Source organism: Pelophylax lessonae, assembly GCF_965119305.1.
Source record: "Pelophylax lessonae genome assembly, chromosome: 2".
Lineage (NCBI taxonomy): Eukaryota > Metazoa > Chordata > Amphibia > Anura > Ranidae > Pelophylax > Pelophylax lessonae.
In genome coordinates, this window is record NC_138769.1 from 141,208,612 (window position 1) to 141,227,214 (window position 18,603).

Consider the following 18,603-nt stretch of genomic DNA (forward strand, 5'->3'; position numbering starts at 1 on the left):
GTTAGGTCCACTGTGCAAAAGGCTTTGCTACTGTGCGTGACACGCATCTGCTGTGCTGTATTCAGCGACAACTTTGGGTCGCATAGCAGTGTGCGTTTTTCACCGCACAGAGTTGCCAAAGTCTCAGTGACAACTTAACGCCTGTTCTTGAAAGCGTTAGGTCCACTGTGCAAAAGGCTTTGCTACTGTGCGTGACACAAATCTGCTGTGCTGTATTCAGCGACAACTTTGGGTCGCATAGCAGTGTGCGTTTTTCACCGCAGAGTTGCCAAAGTCTCAGTGACAACTTAACGCCTGTTCTTGAAAGCGTTAGGTCCACTGTGCAAAAGGCTTTGCTACTGTGCGTGACACGCATCTGCTGTGCTGTATTCAGCGACAACTTTGGGTCGCATAGCAGTGTGCGTTTTTCACCGCACAGAGTTGCCAAAGTCTCAGTGACAACTTAACACCTGTTCTTGAAAGCGTTAGGTCCACTGTGCAAAAGGCTTTGCTACTGTGTGTGACACGCATCTGCTGTGCTGTATTCAGTGACAACTTTGGGTCGCATAGCAGTGTGCGTTTTTCACCGCACAGAGTTGCCAAAGTCTCAGTGACAACTTAACGCCTGTTCTTAAAAGCGTTAGATCCACTGTGCAAAAGGCTTTGCTACTGTGTGTGACACGCATCTGCTGTGCTGTATTCAGTGACAACTTTGGGTCGCATAGCAGTGTGCGTTTTTCACCGCACAGAGTTGCCAAAGCCTCAGTGCCAAATATGTCAGGTAGACCAAGGAAAGGCATACATGGCCCTGCTGCGGAAAGGGGCACAGCTTCTAGGGTGTCTAGAGGCAGGGGTGGAAGTGGTGGTCAGTCCTCAGCCAGGCCACTATTGCGATTGTTCTCCCGCAGTGGCCAAGCTATACAGTATGTACAGGAGGTGGTGGACTGTATTACCAATCCCTCATCATCGGCATCATCTGCAACTACAGTGACCCAGGCAGAGAAAAGTGGTCAGTCTTCTGCAGTTGGCAGAACAAATAGAGATGAGTCCATGTCTACCTCACGTCCTCCCTTAGACCCAACTTCAGACATGGCAGAGGAGTCAGCTGAGCTGTTTGACCACAGTGTCGGCCATCTACTCCAGCCTGATGCTCAGTCCTTTATGGAGTCTGATGTTGGGTCTGAGGTTGAGGAGGAGGCAGAGCAAGCAAGAGGGGAGAGCAGACGGCCCTCTCCATCTAAGGCCGCACCTGTTGTCTCCCGGGCCACGCCTGATGCTCAGTCCTTATTGGAGTCAGATGTTGGGTCTGAGGTTGAGGAGGAGGAGGCAGAGCAAGCAAGAGGGGAGAGCAGATGGCCTGCTCCATCTAAGGCCGCACCTGTTGTCTCCCGGGCCACGCCTGATGCTCAGTCCTTTATGGAGTCTGATGTTGGGTCTGAGGTTGAGGAGGGGGCAGAGCAACCAAGAGGGGAGAGCAGACGGCCCGCTCCATCTAAGGCCGCACCTGTTGTCTCCTGGGCCACTATACAAACCTCTTCTTGCTGGGCCTTTTTTGAGACATCTCATGCAGACCGAACAGTTGCGATCTGCAAGATTTGTCATAAGGGTATAAAACGTGTCAACCACCTGGGTACAAGCTGCCTAAACAGGCATTTGACAACCCACCACTTGGCCAGTTGGCAGGAGCATTTGAAGAACCCACAAAAGGGCCAAAGATCGGTCAGTCGGCCTCCTAGTCCTCCTCGCGCTCCTCCTCGTGCTCCACCTGCACATCAGTCTGTCCCTGCTATAGTCACTCGTCAACTGTTGGCAGCCTGCACTGACAGGGATGATGATATAGCAGGCAGTGTCACATCTACCTCCAGCACACCACCAGCTGTAACATCTAGACGCCAAATTTCGATTCCACACATGCTGGAACGAAAAAAAATGTATACTCCCCGCCACCCACATGCCCAGCGTCTAAACAGTAGTTTGGCAAAACTACTGGCTCTGCAACTGTTACCATTTAACCTGGTAGAGTCTGCTACCTTCCGAGACTAATGTACAGTTCCACAGTGGCAGGTGCCAAGTCGGCATTACTTTGTCCGTAAGGCCCTGCCATCCCTATATCAACATGTGGAAGGCAATGTAGTGTTGTCCCTGGCCAAGTCAGTCAGCCGTAAGATACACCTGACGGCTGACACTTGGTCAAGCAAACATGGGCAGGAACGGTACATTTCTGTCACTGCTCATTGGGTGACACTGCTTGCCAGCGGAAGGGATTGTAGCCAGAGCTTGGTGCTGCAGCCAGTATTGCCCCCACGTCTGCAAACAGCTGGTGGTGTCGCTGATCCGGGTAGATCGATCACTTCTACCCCCTCTTGCTCCTCCTCCTCATCCTCCTCCATGCCCTCCTCTGCAGCATGGTCCTTTGAATACGATGAGGTACCACGTAAGCGTTCAAAGTTCTATTCTATGTCTGAGGCCAAAAGGTGTCACGCAGTGCTGCAGCTTGTGTGTCTAGGGGACAGGCAGCACACTGCCACTGAGATTCTTGGGGCTCTGCAGGCACAGGCCCAGCTGCAGCCAGGAATGGTGGTTACAGATAATGGGTCAAACCTCCTGGCCGCCCTTCGGCAGGGAAAGTTGACCCATGTGCCATGCCTGGCGCATGTCCTGAATCTCGTGGTACAGCGGTTTTTGAACTCGTACCCGGGAATGCAGGATGTGCTAAGGATGGCAAGAAGGGTGTGCAGTCACTTCAGGCGGTCGTACAGTGCCACTGCACGTTTGGCCGAAGTGCAGCGTGAGTTTCACCTGCCGGGACACTGCCTCATCTGTGACATACCCACCCACTGGAACTCCACATTGGCTATGCTGCAGCGCCTGTACATGCAGCAGAGGGCCCTCAATGAATATCTCTGTGAGTACGGCACCAGCACTGGCTCAGCGCGCCTGGGCTTCTTTTTGCCACGGCAGTGGCTTTTGATTAAGGATGCATGCATGCATCAGTGACACCCTACCGGTACTGTTTTTGTTGGAGCACACTCTGTGTGGCATTATGTACAGGGCACTGGAGGCAGAGCAGCAGAAGGAAGAGGAGGACTTCCTTGCCTCTCAAGGTCCCCTTTATCCTGAGAATCCTGACCCATTATGCCTAGCTCCCAGAGGCCCGAGAAGGATCCAGGGGTGGAAGAGGAGGAGGAGGACGATTCTTCGGGAACTTTTGCAGGCTTTGAGGAGGAGGAGGAAGACATGCGGCAATCTGCAAGGCCTAGTTTGACTCCCTCGGGACACTTTGGAGTAGTACGTGGCTGGAAGGAGGAGGAGCACGTTCAAGATAATGTCGTTTTGAGTGACCCGTGAGGCCTTTGCTAATTTGCGATGCATGGCAAACATCAAGCTTCAGAGCCTGCGAAAGGACCCCAGAATCAAGGCCATTAAAGAGACTGACCACTATTTGTTGGCAACCCTACTTGACCACCGGTACAAGTCAAAAGTCTCGGAGCTTTTCCCATCCACCCAGAGAGTCCACAGGATCAAATCCCTTGAGGACAGTCTCAAGAGGATTCTGGTGAACACGTTCCCCGACTCCCGTAAGGTGCAGGGGCGGGGACAACCTACCATGGACTCTACTGCGGGTCACGAGAGGAGCGTTGGAGAAGGCGTGCGGTTGATGGATGCCTTTCGGTCTTTTTTTAGTCCTCACCGCCCATGCCTCTCAGCTGCCACATCGCATTGACAGCATCTGCATCACATGGTGGACGATTACGTCAGGGCACAAAGTGACACAGAGGGCTTTTCATGTGACGAATCTGATCCACTGGCATACTGGGTCTTAAGATTAGGCCACTGGCCAGAACTGGCCCAGTATGCCATGGAGTTGTTGGCCTGCTCTTCTTCCAGTGTCCTATCGGAATGGGCATTCAGCGCAGCAGGAGGATTCATCACAGACCATCGAACGAGACTCTCCACCGACTCAGTCGACCGTTTGACATTCATTAAAATGAATCAGTCCTGGATATCAAGCTTTGATGCACCTGATGCAGACCTTGTAGACTAGTCTATCATTGCGATGTGGCTGTGGAGCCTCAGTTTAAGCCTGGACCATGGTGTCACCCTCCAACCCTCCTCTCATTCTGTTTAGGTTCACAGAACCTCATTTTAGTTATACCAAAAATACCATGTTTGCGCACCTGTTCCACAGGTGCACACCTTTATAATTTTTTGGCCTTCTTCAACACCAGCTCTTTGGGGTTACGGTGGGGAGGCTACGCTAAACAAAAAATACCATGTTTGGTCACCTGTTCCACAGGTGCACACCTTCATAATTTTTTGGCCTCCTTCAACACCAGCTCTTTGGGCTTATGGTAGTATGGCTCCGCAACACCCAAACAACAATTTTTGCGAACCTGTCTCACAGATGCATATCATTGCAATTTTTTTCCTTACAAAGGCAATTATTGCCTTCATGACCAGCACTTTCATAGGGTTATGGTGTCAAGTCATCGTCAGGGTTTCCTCATCTCTGTGTCCATGAGACTTTGGGATGTCGATATTACTCCTTTAAAAAGGCCCAATTTTTAAGCATCCTTTACTACTATTCAAAGTCAAGAGACAACAGTATTCATCCAAAACATCTCTAATCTTGTTCACTGTGCACTACATTGTGGCCCCTACCCCTAACCCTAACCATCAATGTATCCGTGCATATATGTCTGTTTCTTATGAGAATTCAAGGTAAAGTGCACCAAACACCATTTTACATGAAATAAAGTGCATCTACATACATCTTTTGACTTCTTGAAAACATTTGGTAATAATAGCCCCATTGTGAAAATACACCCGTTAACCACTTGCCGACTGCTGCACGACTATTTAGGTCGGCAGTCAGCCCCTCACAGGCAGAGCGACGTAGTACTACGTCGCTAGCCTGTGAGGGTCTAGGGAGCAAGCGCGCGCCCCCGGAGGCACGCTCCTGCGCGGTCACGGACCCCCCCCCCGCGCGCGTGTCAATCGGCGATCGTCAGTGCAGAGGGAGAAAGGCAGGCGGCTGATGTAAACAAGCCGCCTGTCATTCTCCCCTGTGTAGAAACAGTGATCATACGGTTCTACTATGTAGGACTGTTGATCACTGTTCCTAAACCTCAAGCTACAGCCAATCACAGTTAGAATCACGCCCCTAGGGACACACATAACCCCTCCCTCTCAAAAAAAGTTAACCCCTTCACTGCCAGTGTAATTTTACAGTAACAGTGCATATGTATAGCACTGATTACTGTAGAAATGTCCCTGGTAACCCCGAAAGTGTCAAAAATGTTAGTCAAGGGTCCGATCTGTCCGCCGCAATGTTGCAGTACTGCAAAAAAAATTGCAGATCGCTGCCATTATGCGTTAAAAAAAAAAAACAACAAAAATGACAAAAATCTTTCCCTTTGGTAGTAAACGCGATAACTAGGGTTGAGCGGACACCTAGATGTCCGTGTTCGACGGGTTCGGCCGAACTTTAAAAAAAAGTCCGGGTCCGTGTCCCGGACTTTTACCGAACTTTTCCCGGACACCGAACCCCATTGAAGTCAATGGGGACCCGAACTTTAAGGCACTAAAATGGCTCTAAAACACCAAAGGAAAGGGCTAGAGTGCTGCAAATGGCAGCAAAACGTAATTAAGAGCATGGCAAGTGCTCTGCAAACAAATGTGGATAGGGAAATAACTTAAAACAACAAAAAAAAAACAGAAAAATAAAACAATGTTCTTCTTCATCTCTGAAGGACGAGGCCCATATGGAGTAGGAGGGAGGTTGAGGTGGTGGTGGATGTGGCGGTGACATAGGCGTGCGCACAGGGTGTGCTGGGTGTGCCTGGGCACACCCTAATCACCTAGGGCACATAGCATTGCCAGTGAGGAGATGGGAAAGATCTCCCTGGGACCTGCTCTGCTCTATTTCTCCTTGCCTACAGGTACATGGCCCCGATACATTACTCTCCCTGCTGGCAAACACATGCATGTGTATTTCAACTTTGGGGTGCACACCTTAATGCAATAGGCTGCGCACACCTATGGGCGGTGTAGGTGGAAGCGGCGGTGGAGGAGGACCAGGGCCGGATTAACAGCATCATGGGCTTGGTGCTGAGGATTTTGAAGGGCCTTAAGGGCCGTGCCTTGCCATGCACCCAGAGGAGGAAGGGTGCAGCCATGCATGCCTAATTCAACATGGGATGCTGTCTCTGAAGCCCATAAACACATCCATGCATCGCCAACTGTCCCTCCTTGTCCGGCCTTCACGCTGTGTGGGGAGGTTCTGAGGGTGCTGCCTGGGGAAGCGAGCATAGAAGCCAGACTTCTGTGTTTACAAGTGACAGAAGAGCGGTAACAGTGAATATGGCCAACCCGGGGCCTATATAAAAGGTAGGGGCCTGGAGCTGCAGCTCCAATAGCCCCTACATTAATCTGGCCCTGAGGAGGAGGACGAGGTAGCCAACACTGCTTCTTTTCAAAAATTTTAAATGAGGGTACACCCCAAAAGAGTGAGAAAGAGCAAAAATGGAACAATGGGTGGGTAAGGTCGGTATCCATTGCTATTCTGCATAAGGTACGGAAAAGTCCCGTGGGATCCATGCCTGGTTCATTTTAATGAACGTGAGCTTGTCCACATTGTCTCTGGACAGGCGGCTGCGCTTGTCTGTTATAACGCCCCCAGCCGTGCTAAATACCCGTTCAGATAATACACTGGCTGCAGGGCACGCCAGCACCTCCAAGGCGTAAAGGGCAAGCTCAGGCCATGTGCCCAATTTGGAGACCCAGAAGTTGAAGGGGGCAGACCCGTCATTCACTACATGTAGGCGTGTGCACACATACTGCTCCACCATGTTGGTAAAATGCTGCCTCCTGCTAAGACGTTCCATCTGAGCTGCTGGTGCTGCTGTTTGTTGTGGCGTGCTGACAAAGCTTTTCCACATTTCGGCCATGCTAACCCTGCCTTCTGAGGTGCTGGCGGTGCCCTGGTTGCGTTGGCGACCTCCTCCTCCTCCTCCTCTGCCTTGTGCTTCCACTGTGGCCCCGCTGTCAGATGGGAATGCCAGCAGCATGGCGTCTACCAGCGTGCGCTTGTACTCGCGCATCTTGCGATCGCGCTCCAGTGAGTGAATTAAGGACGGTACGTTGTCCTTGTAACGGGGATCCAGCAGCGTGGCCACCCAGTAATCAGCACAAGTTAGAATGTGGGCAACTCGGCGGTCGTTGTGGAGACACTGCAGCATGTAATCGCTCATGTGTGCCAGGCTGCCCAGAGGCAACGAAAGGCTGTCCTCTGTGGGAGGTGTATCGTCCGTGTCCTCTGTATCCCCCCAGCCACGCACCAGTGATGGCCATGAGCTGGCCTGGGTGCCACCCTGCTGTGAACATGGTTCCATCTCCTCCTCCAGCTCCTCCTCCTCCTCATCCTCCTCATCCTCCAGAACTGTGCCCCTGCTGGACAATTGCGTCCCTGGCGTTTGCGTGTGCAGGAACCCACCCTCGGAGCCCCTTGCGAATGACTGCCCTGAAAGCCTTGGAAATGTTACCTCTTCATCCTCCTCCTCCTCCTCATCCTGTGCCACATCCTCTTCCATCATCGCCCGAATTGTTTTTTCAAGGAGGCATAGAAGTGGGATAGTTAAGCTGAGAACGGCGTCATTGCCACTGGCCATGTTGGTGGAGTACTCAAAACAGCGCAACAAGGCACACAGGTCTCGCATGGAGGCCCAGTTATTGGTGGTGAAGTGGTGCTGTTCCGCAGAGCGACTCACGCGTGCGTGCTGCAGCTGAAACTCCACTATGGCCTGCTGCTGCTCGCACAGTCTTTCCAGCATGTGCAAGGTGGAGTTCCACCTTGTGGGCACGTCACATATGAGGCGGTGAGCGGGAAGGCCGAAGTTACGCTGCAGCGCTGCCAGGCGAGCAGCAGCAGGGTGAGAACGCCGAAAGTGCGCACAAACGGCCCGCACTTTCTGCAGCAGCTCTGACATATCGGGGTAGTTTTTAAGGAACCTCTGCACCACCAAATTCAGCACATGCGCCAGGCAAGGGATGTGCGTCAAACCGGCTAGGCCCAGAGCTGCTATGAGATTTCGCCCGTTATCGCACACCACCAGGCCGGGCTTGAGGCTCGCTGGCAGCAACCACTCATTTGTCTGCTGTTCCATGCTCCTCCACAACTCCTGCGCAGTGTGTGGTTTGTCCCCCAAACAGGCAAGTTGTAAAACTGCCCGCTGTCGTTTACCCCTGGCCGTGCTGAAGTTGGTGGTGAAGGTGTTACGCTGTCCGGATGAGGAGGCGGTAGAGGATGAGGAAGCGGAGTAGGAGGAGTTAGGAACAGGAGGCAAACTGAAGCGCCCTGCAATCCTCGGTGGTGGAAGGACATGCGCCAAATTGCTATCCGCCTCAGGCCCATCCGCCACTGCATTTACCCAGTGTGCCGTTAGGGAGATATAACGCCCCTGACCGTGCTTACTGGTCCACGTATCCGTAGTTAGGTGGACCTTGGCACAGATGGCGTTGCGCAGTGCACACCTGATATTTTCCCCCACTTGGTTGTGCAGGGAAGGGATGGCTTGCCTGGAAAAGTAGTGGCGGCTGGGCACGACGTACTGTGGGACAGCCACCGACATAAGGTTTTTAAAACTGTGCGTCTCCACCAGACGGAATGACAGCATTTCAAAGGCCAATAATTTTGAAATGCTGGCATTCAGGGCCAGGGATCGCGGGTGGGTAGGGGGGTACTTCCTCTTCCTCTCAAGTGTTTGGGAGATGGAAAGCTGAACGCTTCCACGGGACATTGTGGAGATGGTTGTTGGTGACCCAGGTGGTGGTGTTGCTGACAGATCGTCTGTTTGCGGGGTGGCAGGTGCCGGTATCACTACAGATGTGGCTGGAGCGGCCGAGACTGCAGCAGAAGAGGAAGCAGGATGAGCCAGAGACGTTTCTTGGTTTTGAAGGTGTGTACTCCACTGCAGCTCGTGCTTTGCACTTAGATGCCTGATCATGCAGGTTGTGCTCAGGTTGAGAAGGTTTATGCCTCGCTTCAAGCTCTGATTGCACAGGGTGCAAACCACTCGTGTCCTGTCATCAGCACATTTTCTAAAGAACTACCACGCTAGAGAACTCCTTTGAGCTGACTTTGGTGCGCTCGTTCCCTTGCTGCGTTGGGCAGTAGCGGGCGTAGTGTCTAGGGCACGGCCGCTCCGCTTCTGCACCCTGCTCCCTCTTCTGCTGTGCTGGTGGCTCTGTGCGACCACCGCCTCTTCCTCCAAACTACTCAGGTCACCTGCATGACGTTCATTCCATGTGGGGTCGAGGACCTCATCGTCCTCCACATCATCTTCCACCCAGTCTTCACCCCTGCCCTCCTTGTCGGTCTCCACAATGCTGAACGCCGCAGCAGTTGGCACCTGCGTTTCGTCATCATCGGAGACGTGCTGCGATGATCCTTGCATGTACTCATCTTGAGAAATAAGTGGTTGGGCATCGCTGCACTCAATCTCTTCCACTTCTGGGGCAGGGCTAGGTGGATGGCCCTGGGAAACCCTGCTGAGAGAGTCCTCAAAAAGAATAAGAGACTGCTGTATGGCTTGGGGCTCAGACTGCTGGCCTGATTTGCAAGGGGGTGAGGTGAAAGACGGTTGGACATTGGCTGCAGGTGCCAACTCTGACCTTTCTGCAGTAGACTGGGTGGGAGACAATGTGAAGGAACTGGAGGCACTGTCAGCAGCAAACCAATCTACTATCGCCTCAACTTGTTCTGGCCTCATCACTTCTAGGGGCGTTTGATGCCCTACCAAATACCGATGCAGGTTCTGTCGCCTACTCACACTTGAGGAAGGTGTTTCACTTGTTCGTGTAGCTGGCACAGATCGACCACGTCCTCTCCTTGCAACAGGAGCTCTACCAGCAGCACCACGACCCAGGCCACGGCCCTTATTTGACGGTCTCCTCATATTTCTGTAATTTAAGATCTTGCCCTAGAAAGGTTTTTATTGAATAGCGGAATAGGAAATATGATCCAAAAAAGTGTATGTATCTCGCACGTACAAAACCACACTAGGCCCCAATTACTATTGTTTGTACCCCTAAAAGGCTAGATGAGGAGTAGGGGGGGTATGGAACAGGCAGCACCCTCAAACCTTCAGAAGTATGAGATGAACCCCAACAACTTGGAAAGGTGGATCTCTCTCACACGTACCAACACAGACTATCCCCCAATTTAACTGATCCCCAAAGGTTTTTGATTAAATAGCGGAATAGAAAATATGATCCAAAAAAAGTGTATGTATATCACACGTACACAACCACACTAGGCCCCAATTACTATTGTTTGTACCCCTAAAAGGCTAGATGAGGAGTAGGGGGGGTATGGAACAGGCAGCACCCTCAAACCTTCAGAAGTATGAGATGAACCCCAACAACTTGGAAAGGTGGATCTCTCTCACACGTACCAACACAGACTATCCCCCAATTTAACTGATCCCCAAAGGTTTTTGATTAAATAGCGGAATAGAAAATATGATCCAAAAAAAGTGTATGTATATCACACGTACACAACCACACTAGGCCCCAATTACTATTGTTTGTACCCCTAAAAGGCTAGATGAGGAGTAGGGGGGGTATGGAACAGGCAGCACCCTCAAACCTTCAGAAGTATGAGATGAACCCCAACAACTTGGAAAGGTGGATCTCTCTCACACGTACCAACACAGACTATCCCCCAATTTAACTGATCCCCAAAGGTTTTTGATTAAATAGCGGAATAGAAAATATGATCCAAAAAAAGTGTATGTATATCACACGTACACAACCACACTAGGCCCCAATTACTATTGTTTGTACCCCTAAAAGGCTAGATGAGGAGTAGGGGGAGTATGGAACAGGCAGCACCCTCAAACCTTCAGAAGTATGAGATGAACCCCAACAACTTGGAAAGGTGGATCTCTCTCACACGTACCAACACAGACTATCCCCCAATTTAACTGATCCCCAAAGGTTTTTGATTAAATAGCGGAATAGAAAATATGATCCAAAAAAAGTGTATGTATATCACACGTACACAACCACACTAGGCCCCAATTACTATTGTTTGTACCCCTAAAAGGCTAGATGAGGAGTAGGGGGAGTATGGAACAGGCAGCACCCTCAAACCTTCAGAAGTATGAGATGAACCCCAACAACTTGGAAAGGTGGATCTCTCTCACACGTACCAACACAGACTATCCCCCAATTTAACTGATCCCCAAAGGTTTTTGATTAAATAGCGGAATAGAAAATATGATCCAAAAAAAGTGTATGTATATCACACGTACACAACCACACTGGGCCCCAATTACTATTGTTTGTACCCCTAAAAGGCTAGGAGTAGGGGGAGTATGGAACAGGCAGCACCCTCAAACCTTCAGAAGTATGAGATGAACCCCAACAACTTGGAAAGGTGGATCTCTCTCACACGTACCAACACAGACTATCCCCCAATTTAACTGATCCCCAAAGGTTTTTGATTAAATAGCGGAATAGAAAATATGATCCAAAAAAAGTGTATGTATATCACACGTACACAACCACACTAGGCCCCAATTACTATTGTTTGTACCCCTAAAAGGCTAGATGAGGAGTAGGGGGAGTATGGAACAGGCAGCACCCTCAAACCTTCAGAAGTATGAGATGAACCCCAACAACTTGGAAAGGTGGATCTCTCTCACACGTACCAACACAGACTATCCCCCAATTTAACTGATCCCCAAAGGTTTTTGATTAAATAGCGGAATAGAAAATATGATCCAAAAAAAGTGTATGTATATCACACGTACACAACCACACTAGGCCCCAATTACTATTGTTTGTACCCCTAAAAGGCTAGATGAGGAGTAGGGGGAGTATGGAACAGGCAGCACCCTCAAACCTTCAGAAGTATGAGATGAACCCCAACAACTTGGAAAGGTGGATCTCTCTCACACGTACCAACACAGACTATCCCCCAATTTAACTGATCCCCAAAGGTTTTTGATTAAATAGCGGAATAGAAAATATGATCCAAAAAAAGTGTATGTATATCACACGTACACAACCACACTAGGCCCCAATTACTATTGTTTGTACCCCTAAAAGGCTAGATGAGGAGTAGGGGGAGTATGGAACAGGCAGCACCCTCAAACCTTCAGAAGTATGAGATGAACCCCAACAACTTGGAAAGGTGGATCTCTCTCACACGTACCAACACAGACTATCCCCCAATTTAACTGATCCCCAAAGGTTTTTGATTAAATAGCGGAATAGAAAATATGATCCAAAAAAAGTGTATGTATATCACACGTACACAACCACACTAGGCCCCAATTACTATTGTTTGTACCCCTAAAAGGCTAGATGAGGAGTAGGGGGGGTATGGAACAGGCAGCACCCTCAAACCTTCAGAAGTATGAGATGAACCCCAACAACTTGGAAAGGTGGATCTCTCTCACACGTACCAACACAGACTATCCCCCAATTTAACTGATCCCCAAAGGTTTTTGATTAAATAGCGGAATAGAAAATATGATCCAAAAAAAGTGTATGTATATCACACGTACACAACCACACTAGGCCCCAATTACTATTGTTTGTACCCCTAAAAGGCTAGATGAGGAGTAGGGGGGGTATGGAACAGGCAGCACCCTCAAACCTTCAGAAGTATGAGATGAACCCCAACAACTTGGAAAGGTGGATCTCTCTCACACGTACCAACACAGACTATCCCCCAATTTAACTGATCCCCAAAGGTTTTTGATTAAATAGCGGAATAGAAAATATGATCCAAAAAAAGTGTATGTATATCACACGTACACAACCACACTAGGCCCCAATTACTATTGTTTGTACCCCTAAAAGGCTAGATGAGGAGTAGGGGGGGTATGGAACAGGCAGCACCCTCAAACCTTCAGAAGTATGAGATGAACCCCAACAACTTGGAAAGGTGGATCTCTCTCACACGTACCAACACAGACTATCCCCCAATTTAACTGATCCCCAAAGGTTTTTGATTAAATAGCGGAATAGAAAATATGATCCAAAAAAAGTGTATGTATATCACACGTACACAACCACACTAGGCCCCAATTACTATTGTTTGTACCCCTAAAAGGCTAGATGAGGAGTAGGGGGGGTATGGAACAGGCAGCACCCTCAAATCTTCAGAAGTATGAGATGAACCCCAAAAACTTGGAAAGGTGGATCTCTCTCACACGTACCAACACAGACTATCCCCCAATTTAACTGATCCCCAAAGGTTTTTGATTAAATAGCGGAATAGAAAATATGATCCAAAAAAAGTGTATGTATATCACACGTACACAACCACACTAGGCCCCAATTACTATTGTTTGTACCCCTAAAAGGCTAGATGAGGAGTAGGGGGGGTATGGAACAGGCAGCACCCTCAAACCTTCAGAAGTATGAGATGAACCCCAACAACTTGGAAAGGTGGATCTCTCTCACACGTACCAACACAGACTATCCCCCAATTTAACTGATCCCCAAAGGTTTTTGATTAAATAGCGGAATAGAAAATATGATCCAAAAAAAGTGTATGTATATCACACGTACACAACCACACTAGGCCCCAATTACTATTGTTTGTACCCCTAAAAGGCTAGATGAGGAGTAGGGGGAGTATGGAACAGGCAGCACCCTCAAACCTTCAGAAGTATGAGATGAACCCCAACAACTTGGAAAGGTGGATCTCTCTCACACGTACCAACACAGACTATCCCCCAATTTAACTGATCCCCAAAGGTTTTTGATTAAATAGCGGAATAGAAAATATGATCCAAAAAAAGTGTATGTATATCACACGTACACAACCACACTAGGCCCCAATTACTATTGTTTGTACCCCTAAAAGGCTAGATGAGGAGTAGGGGGAGTATGGAACAGGCAGCACCCTCAAACCTTCAGAAGTATGAGATGAACCCCAACAACTTGGAAAGGTGGATCTCTCTCACACGTACCAACACAGACTATCCCCCAATTTAACTGATCCCCAAAGGTTTTTGATTAAATAGCGGAATAGAAAATATGATCCAAAAAAAGTGTATGTATATCACACGTACACAACCACACTAGGCCCCAATTACTATTGTTTGTACCCCTAAAAGGCTAGATGAGGAGTAGGGGGAGTATGGAACAGGCAGCACCCTCAAACCTTCAGAAGTATGAGATGAACCCCAACAACTTGGAAAGGTGGATCTCTCTCACACGTACCAACACAGACTATCCCCCAATTTAACTGATCCCCAAAGGTTTTTGATTAAATAGCGGAATAGAAAATATGATCCAAAAAAAGTGTATGTATATCACACGTACACAACCACACTAGGCCCCAATTACTATTGTTTGTACCCCTAAAAGGCTAGATGAGGAGTAGGGGGGGTATGGAACAGGCAGCACCCTCAAACCTTCAGAAGTATGAGATGAACCCCAACAACTTGGAAAGGTGGATCTCTCTCACACGTACCAACACAGACTATCCCCCAATTTAACTGATCCCCAAAGGTTTTTGATTAAATAGCGGAATAGAAAATATGATCCAAAAAAAGTGTATGTATATCACACGTACACAACCACACTAGGCCCCAATTACTATTGTTTGTACCCCTAAAAGGCTAGATGAGGAGTAGGGGGGGTATGGAACAGGCAGCACCCTCAAACCTTCAGAAGTATGAGATGAACCCCAACAACTTGGAAAGGTGGATCTCTCTCACACGTACCAACACAGACTATCCCCCAATTTAACTGATCCCCAAAGGTTTTTGATTAAATAGCGGAATAGAAAATATGATCCAAAAAAAGTGTATGTATATCACACGTACACAACCACACTAGGCCCCAATTACTATTGTTTGTACCCCTAAAAGGCTAGATGAGGAGTAGGGGGGGTATGGAACAGGCAGCACCCTCAAACCTTCAGAAGTATGAGATGAACCCCAACAACTTGGAAAGGTGGATCTCTCTCACACGTACCAACACAGACTATCCCCCAATTTAACTGATCCCCAAAGGTTTTTGATTAAATAGCGGAATAGAAAATATGATCCAAAAAAAGTGTATGTATATCACACGTACACAACCACACTAGGCCCCAATTACTATTGTTTGTACCCCTAAAAGGCTAGATGAGGAGTAGGGGGGGTATGGAACAGGCAGCACCCTCAAATCTTCAGAAGTATGAGATGAACCCCAAAAACTTGGAAAGGTGGATCTCTCTCACACGTACCAACACAGACTATCCCCCAATTTAACTGATCCCCAAAGGTTTTTGATTAAATAGCGGAATAGAAAATATGATCCAAAAAAAGTGTATGTATATCACACGTACACAACCACACTAGGCCCCAATTACTATTGTTTGTACCCCTAAAAGGCTAGATGAGGAGTAGGGGGGGTATGGAACAGGCAGCACCCTCAAACCTTCAGAAGTATGAGATGAACCCCAACAACTTGGAAAGGTGGATCTCTCTCACACGTACCAACACAGACTATCCCCCAATTTAACTGATCCCCAAAGGTTTTTGATTAAATAGCGGAATAGAAAATATGATCCAAAAAAAGTGTATGTATATCACACGTACACAACCACACTGGGCCCCAATTACTATTGTTTGTACCCCTAAAAGGCTAGGAGTAGGGGGAGTATGGAACAGGCAGCACCCTCAAACCTTCAGAAGTATGAGATGAACCCCAACAACTTGGAAAGGTGGATCTCTCTCACACGTACCAACACAGACTATCCCCCAATTTAACTGATCCCCAAAGGTTTTTGATTAAATAGCGGAATAGAAAATATGATCCAAAAAAAGTGTATGTATATCACACGTACACAACCACACTGGGCCCCAATTACTATTGTTTGTACCCCTAAAAGGCTAGATGAGGAGTAGGGGGAGTATGGAACAGGCAGCACCCTCAAACCTTCAGAAGTATGAGATGAACCCCAACAACTTGGAAAGGTGGATCTCTCTCACACGTACCAACACAGACTATCCCCCAATTTAACTGATCCCCAAAGGTTTTTGATTAAATAGCGGAATAGAAAATATGATCCAAAAAAAGTGTATGTATATCACACGTACACAACCACACTAGGCCCCAATTACTATTGTTTGTACCCCTAAAAGGCTAGGAGTAGGGGGAGTATGGAACAGGCAGCACCCTCAAACCTTCAGAAGTATGAGATGAACCCCAACAACTTGGAAAGGTGGATCTCTCTCACACGTACCAACACAGACTATCCCCCAATTTAACTGATCCCCAAAGGTTTTTGATTAAATAGCGGAATAGAAAATATGATCCAAAAAAAGTGTATGTATATCACACGTACACAACCACACTAGGCCCCAATTACTATTGTTTGTACCCCTAAAAGGCTAGATGAGGAGTAGGGGGAGTATGGAACAGGCAGCACCCTCAAATCTTCAGAAGTATGAGATTGTGTTCACTGTACCCCACAAAGATTGAGTTCACTGCACCCCACAATGATTGTGTTCACTGCACCCCACAAAGATTGTGTTCACTGCACCTCACAAAGATTGTGTTCACTGTACCCCCCAAAGATTGTGTTCACTGCACCCCACAAAGATTCTGTTCACTGTACCCCACAAAGATTGTGTTCACTGCACCCTAAAAGGATGTTGTTCACTGCACCCCACAAAGATTGTGTTCACTGCACCCTAAAAGGATGTTGTTCACTGCACCCCAAAAAGATTGTGTTCACTGTACCCCCCCAAAGATTGTGTTCACTGCACCCCACAAAGATTGTGTTCACTGCACCCCAAAAAGATTGTGTTCACTGTACCCCCCAAAGATTGTGTTCACTGCACCCCAAAAAGATTGTGTTCACTGTACCCCCCAAAGATTGTGTTCACTGCACCCCACAAAGATTCTGTTCACTGTACCCCACAAAGATTGTGTTCACTGCACCCCAAAAAGATTGTGTTCACTGTACCCCCCCAAAGATTGTGTTCACTGCACCCCACAAAGATTCTGTTCACTGCACCCCACAAAGGATTTTGTTCACTGCACCCCAAAAAGATTGTGTTCACTGCACCCCAAAAAGGATTTTGATCACTGCACCCCAAAAAGGATGTTGTTCACTGCACCCCAAAAATGATTTTGTTCACTCCACCCCAAAAAGATTGTGTTCACTGCACCCCACAAAGATTGTGTTCACTGCACCCCAAAAAGATTGTGTTCACTGTACCCCCCAAAGATTGTGTTCACTGCACCCCACAAAGATTGTGTTCACTGTACCCCACAAAGATTGTGTTCACTGCACCCCAAAAAGATTGTGTTCACTGCACCCCACAAAGGATGTTGTTCACTGCACCCCAAAAAGGATGTTGTTCACTCCACCCCAAAAAGATTGTGTTCACTGCACCCCACAAAGATTGTGTTCACTGCACCCCAAAAAGATTGTGTTCACTGCACCCCAAAAATGATTTTGTTCACTGCACCCCAAAAAGGATTTTGTTCACTGCACCCCAAAAAGGATGTTGTTCACTCCACCCCAAAAAGATTGTGTTCACTGCACCCCAAAAAGATTGTGTTCACTGCACCCCACAAAGGATTTTGTTCACTGCACCCCAAAAAGATTGTGTTCACTGCACCCCAAAAAGGATGTTGTTCACTGCACCCCAAAAAGGATTTTGTTCACTGCACCCCAAAAAGATTGTGTTCACTGCACCCCACAAAGGATTTTGTTCACTGCACCCCACAAAGATTGTGTTCACTGCACACCAAAAAGGATTGTGTTCACTGCACCCCAAAAAGATTTTGTTCACTGCACCCCAAAAAGATTGTGTTCACTGCAGCCCAAAAAGATTGTGTTCACTGCAGCCCAAAAAGATTGTGTTCACTGCAGCCCAAAAAGATTGTGTTCACTGCAGCCCAAAAAGATTGTGTTCACTGCAGCTCACACACAGAAAAATGGATGTGGATCACTGACACCTGCCTATCTCCAATCCCACACCACACAGCAATATCGATTGTAGTTTGTAGAACACAGTTTCCCTAAAATTCAGCAGACTCTGTCCCTAACAGGATTGAGAAGAGATCGTAGATCAGGATTGAGTGCAGATTCACCCCACCCCCCACACAGCAATATCGATTGTAGTTTGTAGAAGACACTGACCCTATAATTCAGCAGACTCTATCCCTAAAATGCCTACAACTCGCCCTGCCTAAACACTCCGACCTGTCCCTCAATTCTATCCGGACACAAATGTTTTTTTCCTGCCTATCTTTCCCTAATCAGCAGCCAGCACATTGATGTGTGCTCTGTCCCTTAGCTAAGCAGCAGAATGACGCTGCTGCGGCGGCTGCCTCGAACTTATAAAGACTTGGTCACATGCTTCAGACGGCCAATCACAGCTACTAAGACATTTGCAGGCATGGCTGGGATGGCTTAAGGCACACCAGTTAAACGATTGTTGATTGGCTGTTGAAAGCCCGCCATGAAAAGAGCGCCAAAGCATACAAAACCCGGAAATAAAACGACCGAACACGGATTTTTACCCGAACATACAGTAAAGTGTCCGTGTCCGTGTTCGGGTAAAAAAAATCCAATTATTCGGTACGAACACGAAT